This window comes from Leptinotarsa decemlineata, unplaced genomic scaffold, assembly GCF_025532065.1.
Source record: "Leptinotarsa decemlineata unplaced genomic scaffold, Ldec_3_MD MMD2_tig00026307_RagTag_RagTag, whole genome shotgun sequence".
Lineage (NCBI taxonomy): Eukaryota > Metazoa > Arthropoda > Insecta > Coleoptera > Chrysomelidae > Leptinotarsa > Leptinotarsa decemlineata.
Genome location: NW_027412681.1, coordinates 9,799,524 through 9,811,672, shown reverse-complemented (window position 1 = coordinate 9,811,672; position 12,149 = coordinate 9,799,524).

Genomic DNA, 12,149 nt, shown 5'->3' with positions numbered 1-12,149 from the left:
CTCCGCAGCAGGCGCCCCAGTTGAAATATTAAAAAATCCTTTCTACAATATAAATTAAATGTTCATATGAAAATAATTGTTTCAGAAAGGCTTTTTCTTTCAGTTCGTGTCTGAAAGTTACTTCTTTGCATGATCTACAAATTTCTACACAGCTATGTATAGAGTTACTTCTTGTGAAATTGAATACTTTCTCCCTTTTTGTGGAAGATTTCCCTTTTTTTGTACAAAGATGTGTAGCAGAAAGCCGAAAACTGTCTTTTCCAACAAAGAAAGGAACTAAAAACGAATCGATCACATAAAAACTAACATTTGTATAAGTCTTGCCATCTGCTGAGTAGAAGCAAAGTTACAAACTGACAACCAACTAAAACGGCAAAGGAATCTAGATGTATGGTTCATTTTCCAACAAGTAGTTTCAATGAAAATTGATAGAGGTTACTCTCCAGTATATTGTAGCATAGTACAAAAATTATGATTGTAGTACCTAATTGTAGTTTCTGAAAATTTCGAAAAAAATCTAGTCATTCTGTAGTAACAGTTAGTTATTGCGGGGTTCTAGAAGTTTTGATCCTCTTAACACCTTTCTGAATCAATTCTGGAAATTCGGAAATGGAACACAAAAAATTATATTGAAAGAAGGACAACTCCGAGTCGAGAGAAAATACGTTGCTGACTAGAAAAAGGGCATTCATAGATGGTATGAATAAGGACCACATTGTATGAAGATTTAGTTTGATCTTTCTTTTGGAGATGATCACTTGGTATTCAAAACACGTGTTGAGGTGTTGAAAATAACGGTTTGGGGTTGGGATAAAACTGCTTTTGAAAATAGTTTGTCTGCAGTAAGTATGTCCAAAATTTTAATATGTGATCTATGCTGGAGATTCAAATATCAATTTCTTAAACCCTGCAAGTGATTCTTGTGTTTACCTGAGTGAGAATATTTCTGCTCAAAACAGATAGGCTATCAGTTTTCATGCTTTTCTTCCGCTAGTAAAATCCTGCATGTTATAATATGTCAACTAGTTTAATGATGCAATCATTTTTCTGAAAGAAAAAGGTTGGTTGGTGAAAGGATGATTTTTTTATTTAAAAATCTATTGTTTTTTGCCAACGTTTCTAATTTAAGTAAATTCTCCTTCAGGGCTCTGTAGCAACAATGAATTTTCATGAACATATCTCCCAAAAAACGTATACGATTATTATCGTTTTGATTTTACAAGAGATAATGAGTTTTTAATTAAATTACTCACCGAAAAGTTGTTTCTTCCTGTTAAGGATATAACTTTTTTAAAACCGTCAGACATATTAGATATATGAGGAAAACTAAAAACATTGCTACAACTGAATTTTCGAAACAACACCAACACAAAACGACATGAAACAAATGAATGGTAAATAATTTAGGTTTTTCACTTATCAAATTGAAATATCCAGTATTAAGGCCATCGACATCTCTTCTAGTGTTGACACTATCGCATTTGAAGATATGGATCATTTCGCTCAAAGTCTTTTTGGATAAATATGGTTGAACATCTAGAGTAGTTGGATATTGGATGATAAAAATAAAAAATTTCCATATTCTTTTCCATGTTTAACGAGGGTGGTGGGTTCTTTATATTTAGTGTCTTAGAGTCTATCATGTATTCTGAAGATACCGTCCAGTTTGAACAACATAGCATTTGTGACAGCTTCCACAGTTGAATTTGTACACTATATTGGATTGTAGTTTTTGTGGCATTTTAGTTTTTTGGTTTGTGAAAACATGCTTTCAAACTGTATTTTATTTGGAAACACCACCTCAATTCATTCGTTTCTGAGTACCATTCAGAGTTTATCAAAAAATTTTCTACAAATGGAATTTTGAAAAGTTTAAGTTTCACCCCTACATTTTGGGAAGAGAAACTCTTTTCTTCAATTATTTTTCTAACAAGGAAAATTATATTTTACTAGGTGATTCTCGATTAGATGGATATGTTTGTTATGAATTTCAGAATTGGTAATGGCAATTGCTCTTGATTTCAAATTTCTCATGATCTTGATTTTACAATGACAGTTTTGAATAATTTGAAAATATATGTTTGATTGAAGCTCTTTTTCTGATATTTTCTCTGTAACATAACATTTCACTCTGACTTGAATGATACTAACTTCTAATATCTGCATAATCCCGTTGATATCAGTGAAGAATTAACATATCTAAGATAGATATGATATATAAAATCTAGAAAAGTTAATGCAGTCAAGCTGGTGGAAAATAATTTTATGAAAATCAAGAAATAAATAGATAAGTATTTTTTGATCATTCCCATATTGATTTCAATTCAAGAGCCACCGGTAGACAGCTGTTTCAGCCTAATGTCGCATCGTCAGTACCGGGCAGGCGGTCCTCGATTGAAGACAAAATGAAAAAAAACAAGAAAGTACTTGATAAAAATAGCTGCGTAAACGCAAGCGGTGGCTCTTGAATTGAAATCAATATGGGAATGATCAAAAAGTACTTATATATATATATATATATATATATATATATATATATATATATATATATATATATATATATATATATATATATATATATATATATATATCTCCTTCATCCAAAAAGTACGACATCACATCGAAAGTATTGAAACATATTCTTTATTTGTCACTTGAATGATTTCAATGTATTATCATCCTGTATGTTTTTTGAGAGACCAACTGAAAAGAATTGTTGTAGCGATTCAATTTACATAATCATAGGTATGATTTAATTAACAAGTTTGAGTCTACATGTTAGGAATCATACGTTAACAGATAAGACTTCGTTAGTCCTTAGCTCGCACAAGTTTCGACTTTTGAGAGTTGTCATTCGTAGGAGGGGACAGCTGGTTAACGGAATATTAGATTTCAAACAGATTTGAACAGATCTCCAGGATTCTCTGAGATTCACCACACATGTTTTCCAAATTCTGAGGAAGAGTTATATAAATCTCAGCTCAGTATACTGAATTCAAAACATACACTATTCCCAATCACCAGAAATGCAATACTGTTTTTGACGCGCGTTTCACTAACTAAGTTGACATCTTCAGGAAATGAAGACAACTTATTCCTAACTTAAAAACTGCTTGCTTTGGATTTATTCTTCGCCATAGGTTATAGTTTTACCCTTCATCGGCATAAAAACCTTTGGAAAAAAAATAAAAGATTTACTCTGCGACGCACTGATGTTACCATACTCCATTTACCTAGATTATTGTTCAGGAGTCTGAAATCTGATGAGCGATCTGAATGTATTCAGTAATCATCTACTGAACATCAAAATCATCTGAATTATCTTAAAAACTCTTTAACTATATTAAATTCATTTGGTGACATGACTTTCCAAATTCAGGGAATCAAAATCTGAAATTTTGAGCCTCTATTTATCGTACTACTTATCTATTTGGATCAGATGGATCAAAAACACCTTTCGGTTCTGGTGCAGATGTTTTCAGTCACAGACCCAGGACAGAGATATCAACCTACCTCGGAACCTATGCGACTGTATTTCAAGCAAAAATTAACGCTATCGAATTGTTTGCGTCAATAAAAATATTCTCGGACAGTCCAGCGGCGTTGGAAGCTCTTGGCTCCTACCGAGCAACGTCTCAATTAGGGGCAAATTGACAAAAACGACTCTTCTAGATATGAAGACTAACAGATTGTCTCTGGTCTGAATTCCTAGCCATACTAGCCTAGAAGGCAAAAAGGCTGCTGACTCCCTTGCAAAAGAGGGTGCTGCCAGTAGCTTCATCGGACCATAACCTGTCTTTGGCATAGCCTTAGGCTTTTCCAAATAAACATTGGCAAGAAGAGTTATGGACTTTTGGCAGAATCTTCCAGGATTGACTCACTCCAAGGCGTTCATTCACCATTCAAAGCTTGATTTCAAACAGTTGTTGGACTACAGTAGGGATGAATTAGGATGTCTAACAGGCCTCCTCACAGGTCACTGTCATTTGAATCATCATATGCAGGGACTCGGACTGTCGGAAGACAGTGTGTCGTCGCATCTGTTTGGAAAATGATGAAACAGCAGAGCATATATTAATAGATGTTCATATAATAATCTTTGATCAATAAATGAATATTACATTAAACTTTTGAGTATTTTTTCAAATATCAATTTTTTTGTACAATAATATTCAGTTTCAATAAATTTAACTTCAAATTCCTCATTCCATTGGTCCAATGATGGGAAGAATCATTGCATCCGTGATTACTGGAAAGAAAACAGCGGTGGCAAACGTATCACCAACAGCTACAACACAATTAGATCAGTGATACGTTCCTCAGTCAAGACCCTTGGGCTCAATGGGTTGAAAAATATTGGCAACACCTGTTTCATGAACAGTGTACTCCAATGTTTATCCAATACGAGATGGCTACTGTATATTTGTAAAAATATGAGTACATGAAATATATCAATATTAATATTTCTAGTTCGGATGGTGCTTTATTCAAAGCTTTTGCAGAAGTTATCAAGGAATTGTGGTCAGAAAATTCATCTGATAGAGCAGTGAACACAGTCTCCTCAATAAGTCAGATTCAGAGTTTTGCCCTTCGATTCATGGGAGGAGTTCCTTCGTTATCTTTCAGAAGAGTTACATGATGACGTTAATAGAATTATTGAGAAACCTAAACCGACCTTAACGGAGATTAACGAAAAATTGAGCGACAGCGAAAAAGCACAAAAGTCATGGCTGATTATTTGAGAACATATAACTCTAAGATTGTAGATAATTTCGTTGGTCAATTAAAATCCACGATGAAGTGCACACTTTGTGGACACTCATCTGTAACCTCCGATCCTTTCTGGGATGTGTCACTCCCCATACCAGAAAGAACTAACCAATTGAGTTTATCACAGTGCTTGGATTTCTTCACAAGAGAGAAAACTTTGGATGGACATGAAAAACCGACGTGTTCAAGTTACAAAGAAAGAAGAAAATGCACAAAGTCTCTATCGATCCCATATTTTAGTTATTCATTTTGAAAGATTTTCGCTAACAGAAATATTTAGAGGCAAGTTGAATGTTGCCACCGAATTTCCACTAGATGGAACAGATATGAACAATTATGCAGCAGATAATGTGACTTCTTGTCGCTATAATCTATATGCACTTTCGAATCACAGTGGGTCTACCTACAGCGGACATTATACAGCATTTTGCAGACATCCTCATAATGGCACGTAGCACGAATACAATGATTCACAAGTGTCACCAATTTCACCAAAATCGCTTGTGAGTGGAGATGCATACATCCTCTTTCATGATAAGGAGGAAACAAGTTCGAACCTTTGAGCGTTTTGTAAAGTTATTTTTGAACTGTTCATTTGAATGTTATGTATTATCTATTTTAATAATAAAAGAGTATCATAATATATAATTCATTATAACATTATAATCAACAGTTCAAAAATAACTTTTCTAATCGCTCAAAAGTGCGAACTCGTTTCCTCCTTTTCATAAAAGGGGATGTATGTATCTCCACTCACAAGCGATTTTGGTGAAATTGGTGACACGTGTGAATCATTGCATTCGTGCCACGTGCCAGTATAAGGATGTCTGCAGAATGCTGTATAATGTCCGCTGTAGCTAGACCCATTGTGATTCGAAAGTGCATATAGATTATAGCGACAAGGAGTCACATTGTCTCCTGCATAATTATTCATATCTAATCCATCTAGAGAAAATTCGATGGAAACATTTAACTTGCCTCTAATTCTTTCTGTTAGAGAATATCTTTCAAAATGAATGACTAAAATACGGGGAAACTTATGGATCGATACAGACTTTGTGCATTTTCTTCTTTCCTTGCAACTTCAACACGTCGGTTTTTCATGTCCATTCAAAGTTTCCTCTCTTGTAAAGAAATCCAAGCAATGTGATAAACTCAATTGGCCAGTTCTTTGTGGTATGGAGAGTGACAAATTCCAGAATGGATCGAAGGTTATAAATGAGTGGCGTGGATTTTAATTGACCAATGAAATTATCTACAATTTCAGAGTTATATGTACTCAATTAAATCAGCCATGCCTCTTGTGCTTTTCCGCTGTCGCTCAATTTTTCGTCAATCTCCATTAATATTTTTCCAAATTAATGTTCGGAACAAAAGCCAATTTGAAAATGTTCAATACAGTAATATTAGCGTCATACCACATTTCAACAACTGGTTATGAATAAAACAGCGAATCATCGTTATGTAATTGCATTTTATAATATGAAATAATAGATGAAAACATGGGTATGTACAAGAATGTATAGATATTTCACGATTTTCCATGAAATGAATTATGTTATATGAAGGATTAATAATAATCATTACTACTATTTACATATCAAATATTTGTCTAACAATCCTGAAAAGATTCGATATATTGACAAACATATATTGAAGATCACAAAATGAAGAGAAGACAATGGTTACATCAAAGTAGAAACTGATTTTGACAAATGATATCTTCCATAACAATAATGATGTTTCACAATGAATACATTCTTCATGTGCACGTATATGCGAATCGTTAATTCAGAATTGTTGAAATATCGCTTTTGCAACCAGAACATAAATATCATAAATAATAAAATGACATCACAAAACTACTCTTAAAACTACAATGACACCATCAGCTTTATCACATCTAACAGGTTCGCTTGGAACCAATACTGACAAAAATCTGGTAACTTTTGGCACCACTAAAACTAGGTATGAGCAATTACAATGGCTAACTTTGGGTTCATGCACAATGACATTTGGAAAAATTATTATTTCTATAGTTCAGGTACGACTTCAACATTGAAACTTTCCTTTGAGATTTTTTTTTATTTACTGAATATTCTTTCTAGCATGGTACTTCATGGACTTTACTTACTGTTACAATAACGATAGTAAGGCACAGCGGAATTCAAATACAAATGAAATCGTTTTCACTTAGAAGTTTCAGATTCGCCGTCGAAAGCTTTGACAGAAACTTCTATGTATCAGAATTATGAAAGAACGTTTTTGAACATGATTCATTTATATGAAAAACTTATATGAAAATAATGTTATTATCATTCACACATATCTGTTTTTGAATACCTGTATATTGTAAGTGTAAATAGATTTGGCTTCATTTCAATAATATTCATTTTCTTCAACGAGTAATCAGTTGATTCCTTCCCTTTAAGAATAATGTAATGGTGACTGACCACTTTATCGCTAGAATGAGTTATATTGTATCAGTGAAACTTGTGATTGGTCATTTTAAAGAGTTCATCAGTTAAAGAAATATTCATATACTTGTGGTCTCTTTTTTGTGAACACATCTTTTGTTTTGTACTAGCTGGTAATATGGGGTTAGGTTCCACTGTTGAAAACTGATTTTATTTTGATTAAGGAATTATGACAAAATCGATAACTGGTAAAACAAATGTGGAAGTGAAAATAAAAAAAGAGATACTCGTATGACCAGCAAGCAAACTGCCCCGGCTCACCACATCAACAACGTCAAACGAAGCTACATAAAAAAATTCAGTCTCCTAAATTATAAGGGTACATAGTGACAGTGACGAAAAGGAAATTTTATTTTATGAACGCTGCTTTTTCTCTGTGGATAGTGCCCTAGTTGGAATATTGAAAATTGTTCCTTCCTACAAATTTGCAACATGAACGAACCATCATACAAAATTTCAGGCTCCGAAAATATAGCAGTACGGAGAAACAATGATGAATAGGGATTTTCATATGTAAATGCACTTCTTTTATCCCCCGGGGAAACGCCCCAGTTAGAATATTTGAAAATCCTTTCTCAGAGCACACCTAAGAAGCACCTTTATACCAAATTTTAGCTTCCTAAGATTTGCTAGTATGGAGAAACAGAGATGAATGAGTCGGTGTTAAGTGAGTGACTTTTGTATTTATGACTTTAGATAGATTGAGTAATAGGAGTATATTTACAGGAAACTAAATGAAACATAGGATAACGGATGACATTGGAAAGGAAAACGAACAGAAATCAAAGATAGTTATATAAACTAAAGTGGAAGGAACATTTTGGAAAAATTAAAGACAAAAATGTCTGAAATTATGCCTGGTAGGTTGTTGTAAAACAGGTGTTTTCAAATCTCCTGATAGGGCGCACATTCTGTGCTAAAATGATTCTCCTCAATAGTTATTTTCTGTTTTGTATCATGACATATGTGAATTTTCTTATAAAATGAAACTTTACAAAATTTAATATCAACTACATATATCCATAATTGGAATAATTTCAATTTTATCAATTCATTGGAAATTTTGTCATGAAAATAAAAACAATAGTAAACTTCAGATAAGAACTATTCAAATATAATTCAATTGCAAGAAGAGTATAAACGTTTTCAAATATTTGAACATAGACTAATAACCTATTTTTCAAAAATCAATTTTTTTAAAATTATTCTTCATTTTGTTCGAATTGTGAGTGAGGCACTAAATTGAAATGAACACAAAACAAAAATGAGACAGAAATAAAGGAAAAAAATCAAGCAGAAATATTTCGTAGTTATTTTGGAACATGAGTGGAAATTACAAAAAAATCTAAAAAAAAAGTAGTTAAAACATAAATTGTACGCAGAAGAATTTTTGAATGTAGAGATGTAAAAATGAAGCAAAATAAAACGTGAGTAGAAATATGAAAAACTAAATTGATGGATGTAGCCGTTACTACGTGGTAGGAGATCATAATGAAAAGAGGATATATTAATCTGTGAGTGAATTTTTTCAGGTCAAACAACCAGAAATCAAGAAATGGGTAACGCTAACATATTTTGGGAAAAAGAACAGAAATAATCGCAGGTCTCTTCAGAAAAAACAATGTGGAAGTAGCATTCAGACCACATGCCAGGTTATATCATTTCTTTTTCAATGTCAAAGATAAGGTCGACAAGTTGGAAAAATCTAGAGTTTATAAGCTTAAGTGTCCGGAGGATAATAGTTCAACTCTCCGGTTTTTAAACTGGCACATCCGCATTGTAAACTGTAAATTCAGGTACTCAATCAGTACCTGAATGGTATATATTGGCGAATGTAATGAATCATTGTTAGTTTATTGTATTAGTTTGAGAAATTTTCATTTTTCTCTTCAATATGGAAAACTGGTGAAAAACAGTAAAATTTCTTTTGAACTCTTCTGATTTTATAAAGAAGCTGACTTAGAAGAGCTGATGACGTCTCCCCTTCTAAAGCGTCATCTGAAGAATGGAATCAAAAAAATGATTCCTAACGGTGATTCATTGCAGTCGCATTTTAACTCTCTCTGTAGCTTCCACTGCCAGTTTGAAAGCGCTGTTACGATAACTCAGTCAGAAAAACGAATAAAATGAACGGAACAAAAGAATGTGATTCAAAGTAATAAAAAGTATTGGAAAAGAAATTGTAATATTGTAGTAGAAATTCTGAAACAAGAAGTCATAGAATGTAGAAATGAAAAATAATAGCAATGGTAGGAAAGCAACTGTAGGATATTCATGAAGCAGTGATTACTGAGGATAGAGATACATAATAATCTAACGATTAGAAATAAATCGATTAAAAAATTCCCATAATAATACAAAATGTAGTCGGAAATCATGAACTTTCAAAAGATAAAATAAAACTAGTTGTGACATGGAAGGATAATAAAAAATAATAGGAAGTGTCATTATATCTGTGCACTAAAATTCAAACTAGACAGAAACTACATTACAATATGTTCATCTAGATAGTGAAGTGAAAACCAAAACTAATTTTCAGTATATATACATTCAAAATAGAAATCACAATTGAATATACCAGATTGAAGCTAAAAAAACTAACAACACGAATGTTTGAATAAAGGATTGAGAAACGAAAAGATGCGCAAAATATCTCAGTAGGTACTGAGAGTTTTCACAGCTATCGTTAAAAATATTTATGGTAAATTGAAATGGAAGAAAACAGTTGATCGAAAAATTAAATTATTTTCTATCAAGCATGTTAGGTATTTAGAAAAGTAAGAAATCAATTTTAACAAATGTGCTGAGAAGAAAAACTTTTTGAAGTCAAATAAAAAAAAATTAAAATGTGTATATAGTAAAGGGAACAGATTGCTGAACTGATCTTTTAAAAAATTAAACGTCTTTAGTGAAATTTCATAAATAAATCGGCAAAACCGTCTACTGCTACTACTGCTACAAATCCACAAATGTATCAAGCAAAACATCATAAATAAGCAGAATTACCTTTATCGAAATATACCTGCACATAATATCAACTGTTTCTTTATGAAATTAATGTGTTGGTCCTATTATGCTACAATGAAAAACATTATTGAATCATGTAGGTATATTATTGAAACAATTGATCATAGGAATTTCCTGAATAACCGTCTGAAATCATTCAAATTCAGCAATAATTTCAATTTAAAAAGTTAGAAGTATCTTTTGAACTGAAATAGTCTTGTTAATATTGATGAAAAAAAATTGAGAAGTGAGGATGCCACTAAATGATACTTCACGATACACTTAAGTATGACCAAATCAATTGCAAATATCCAGAAGTACCAAGTATTAACAGAAGATTCCATGACAAGTATTTAGTTGTTTGACCTGAAATAAACAATATAGTCCAGTGAAAATAGGGATTCTATTGTACAATGATTAGTAAACAGATGAAAATTGTTAGGTACAGGTCTCAAATATAATATTATTGATGAAATATTGAGTCCCCATCGATCCCAAGTGTGCTAAATGATGACAAAAATGGAAAATATCGGTTGATTACATTTTTCTTGTTCACAGTGAGTGTTACTTTGAAAATGAGTTGTAGAATACTTAGTAGGACCATTCACACCTTCTTTATTCCAGAAATAAAATCGGTGTGTAATTTTAAGAATATTGACGAAAAAAATAAGTGACTTCGATGCTTCTGAAAACAATTCCACAGGAGCGTGACGTCACCAGAAATATGGAACGTGGAGCCGGTCAGAAATCTACGTTAGTTTCGAACGTTCCTACGTTATCGGTCTGGAAGTTCAATTATTTTTCAGTTGTTTGTATCCATCTGCCCATTTTGTGAAAATATGGAGGATAGAATAGCTCAAAGGAAGTCTTGTGCGCAACACAAGTGTACTCATTCAAGTCAGAATACACCGAATGAATTGCATATCAATCAAAAGAAAAAAAATCAAAAAAACCCTTGTAAAGCTGTGCGAAGAAAGGAGTTTGTTCAATGAACCTATTTTTGTTTATAACCATAGATGAACAGGATCAACAAAATTTGATTCAATATCTAAATATACCATCACACTCGAATATATTGCTTCAATTCCATTTATACATTTTTATATTCATTGGACTCTGTAGAATTATTTGATAAAATAATTCAATCTTTATTCTACTCGGATGAAATATTCGATAATATTAAATAGGTCCATCTGTGGCAAATTACGTTTGTGATTCCTAATAAAACTTTTTTGTACTGAACTCATCTTCATTCAAACATCACACATTAAATGCTCCATAACGTGGTTTGAACGCTATACCAACAAACTAACGAATTTTGTGACGTCACACATTCGACAAGCGCGCAGTTACAAAGTTTCATATTTTGATGTCATTTCATTTTAAATGACAAGCACTATCAAATACTATAAAAAAATCACAAAATTAGATTTGACTAAACGACGCTATAGTATACAAAAATTGTTTTTATACTTCCTTCTATGAACCAGTTTGGAGATATTGAAAGTTGTAGGAGTGCATACGAGTAATATGTACACATTTCCGTACCACCAGTGAGGTAATGTATATTCCACAAGCTTTATGAAGCATTGATCGTTGCTAAGGATTGGACAGTTTTCTGGTTCAGAACAGTATTCAAAGTTTTTGAGAAGCAACCTTTGCAAATCCATCAACAAACTTGTCGAATCAGAAGAAGAAATCTGATGGCTGGGTTCTCGTGGTATTGAATTGAACCTGGTTAATTTCACACCAATTCGATATCACCTCTAGATATGCAACCGTGTGCTGCCTGTGGAGATGTGAATTTGCAGCAAATTTAAATGCCAAGCTCATATGCTGTCATCAGCAAATCAGTATATTGTTATTCTGTCAGTGATATTTGTTTAGGTTTCGATA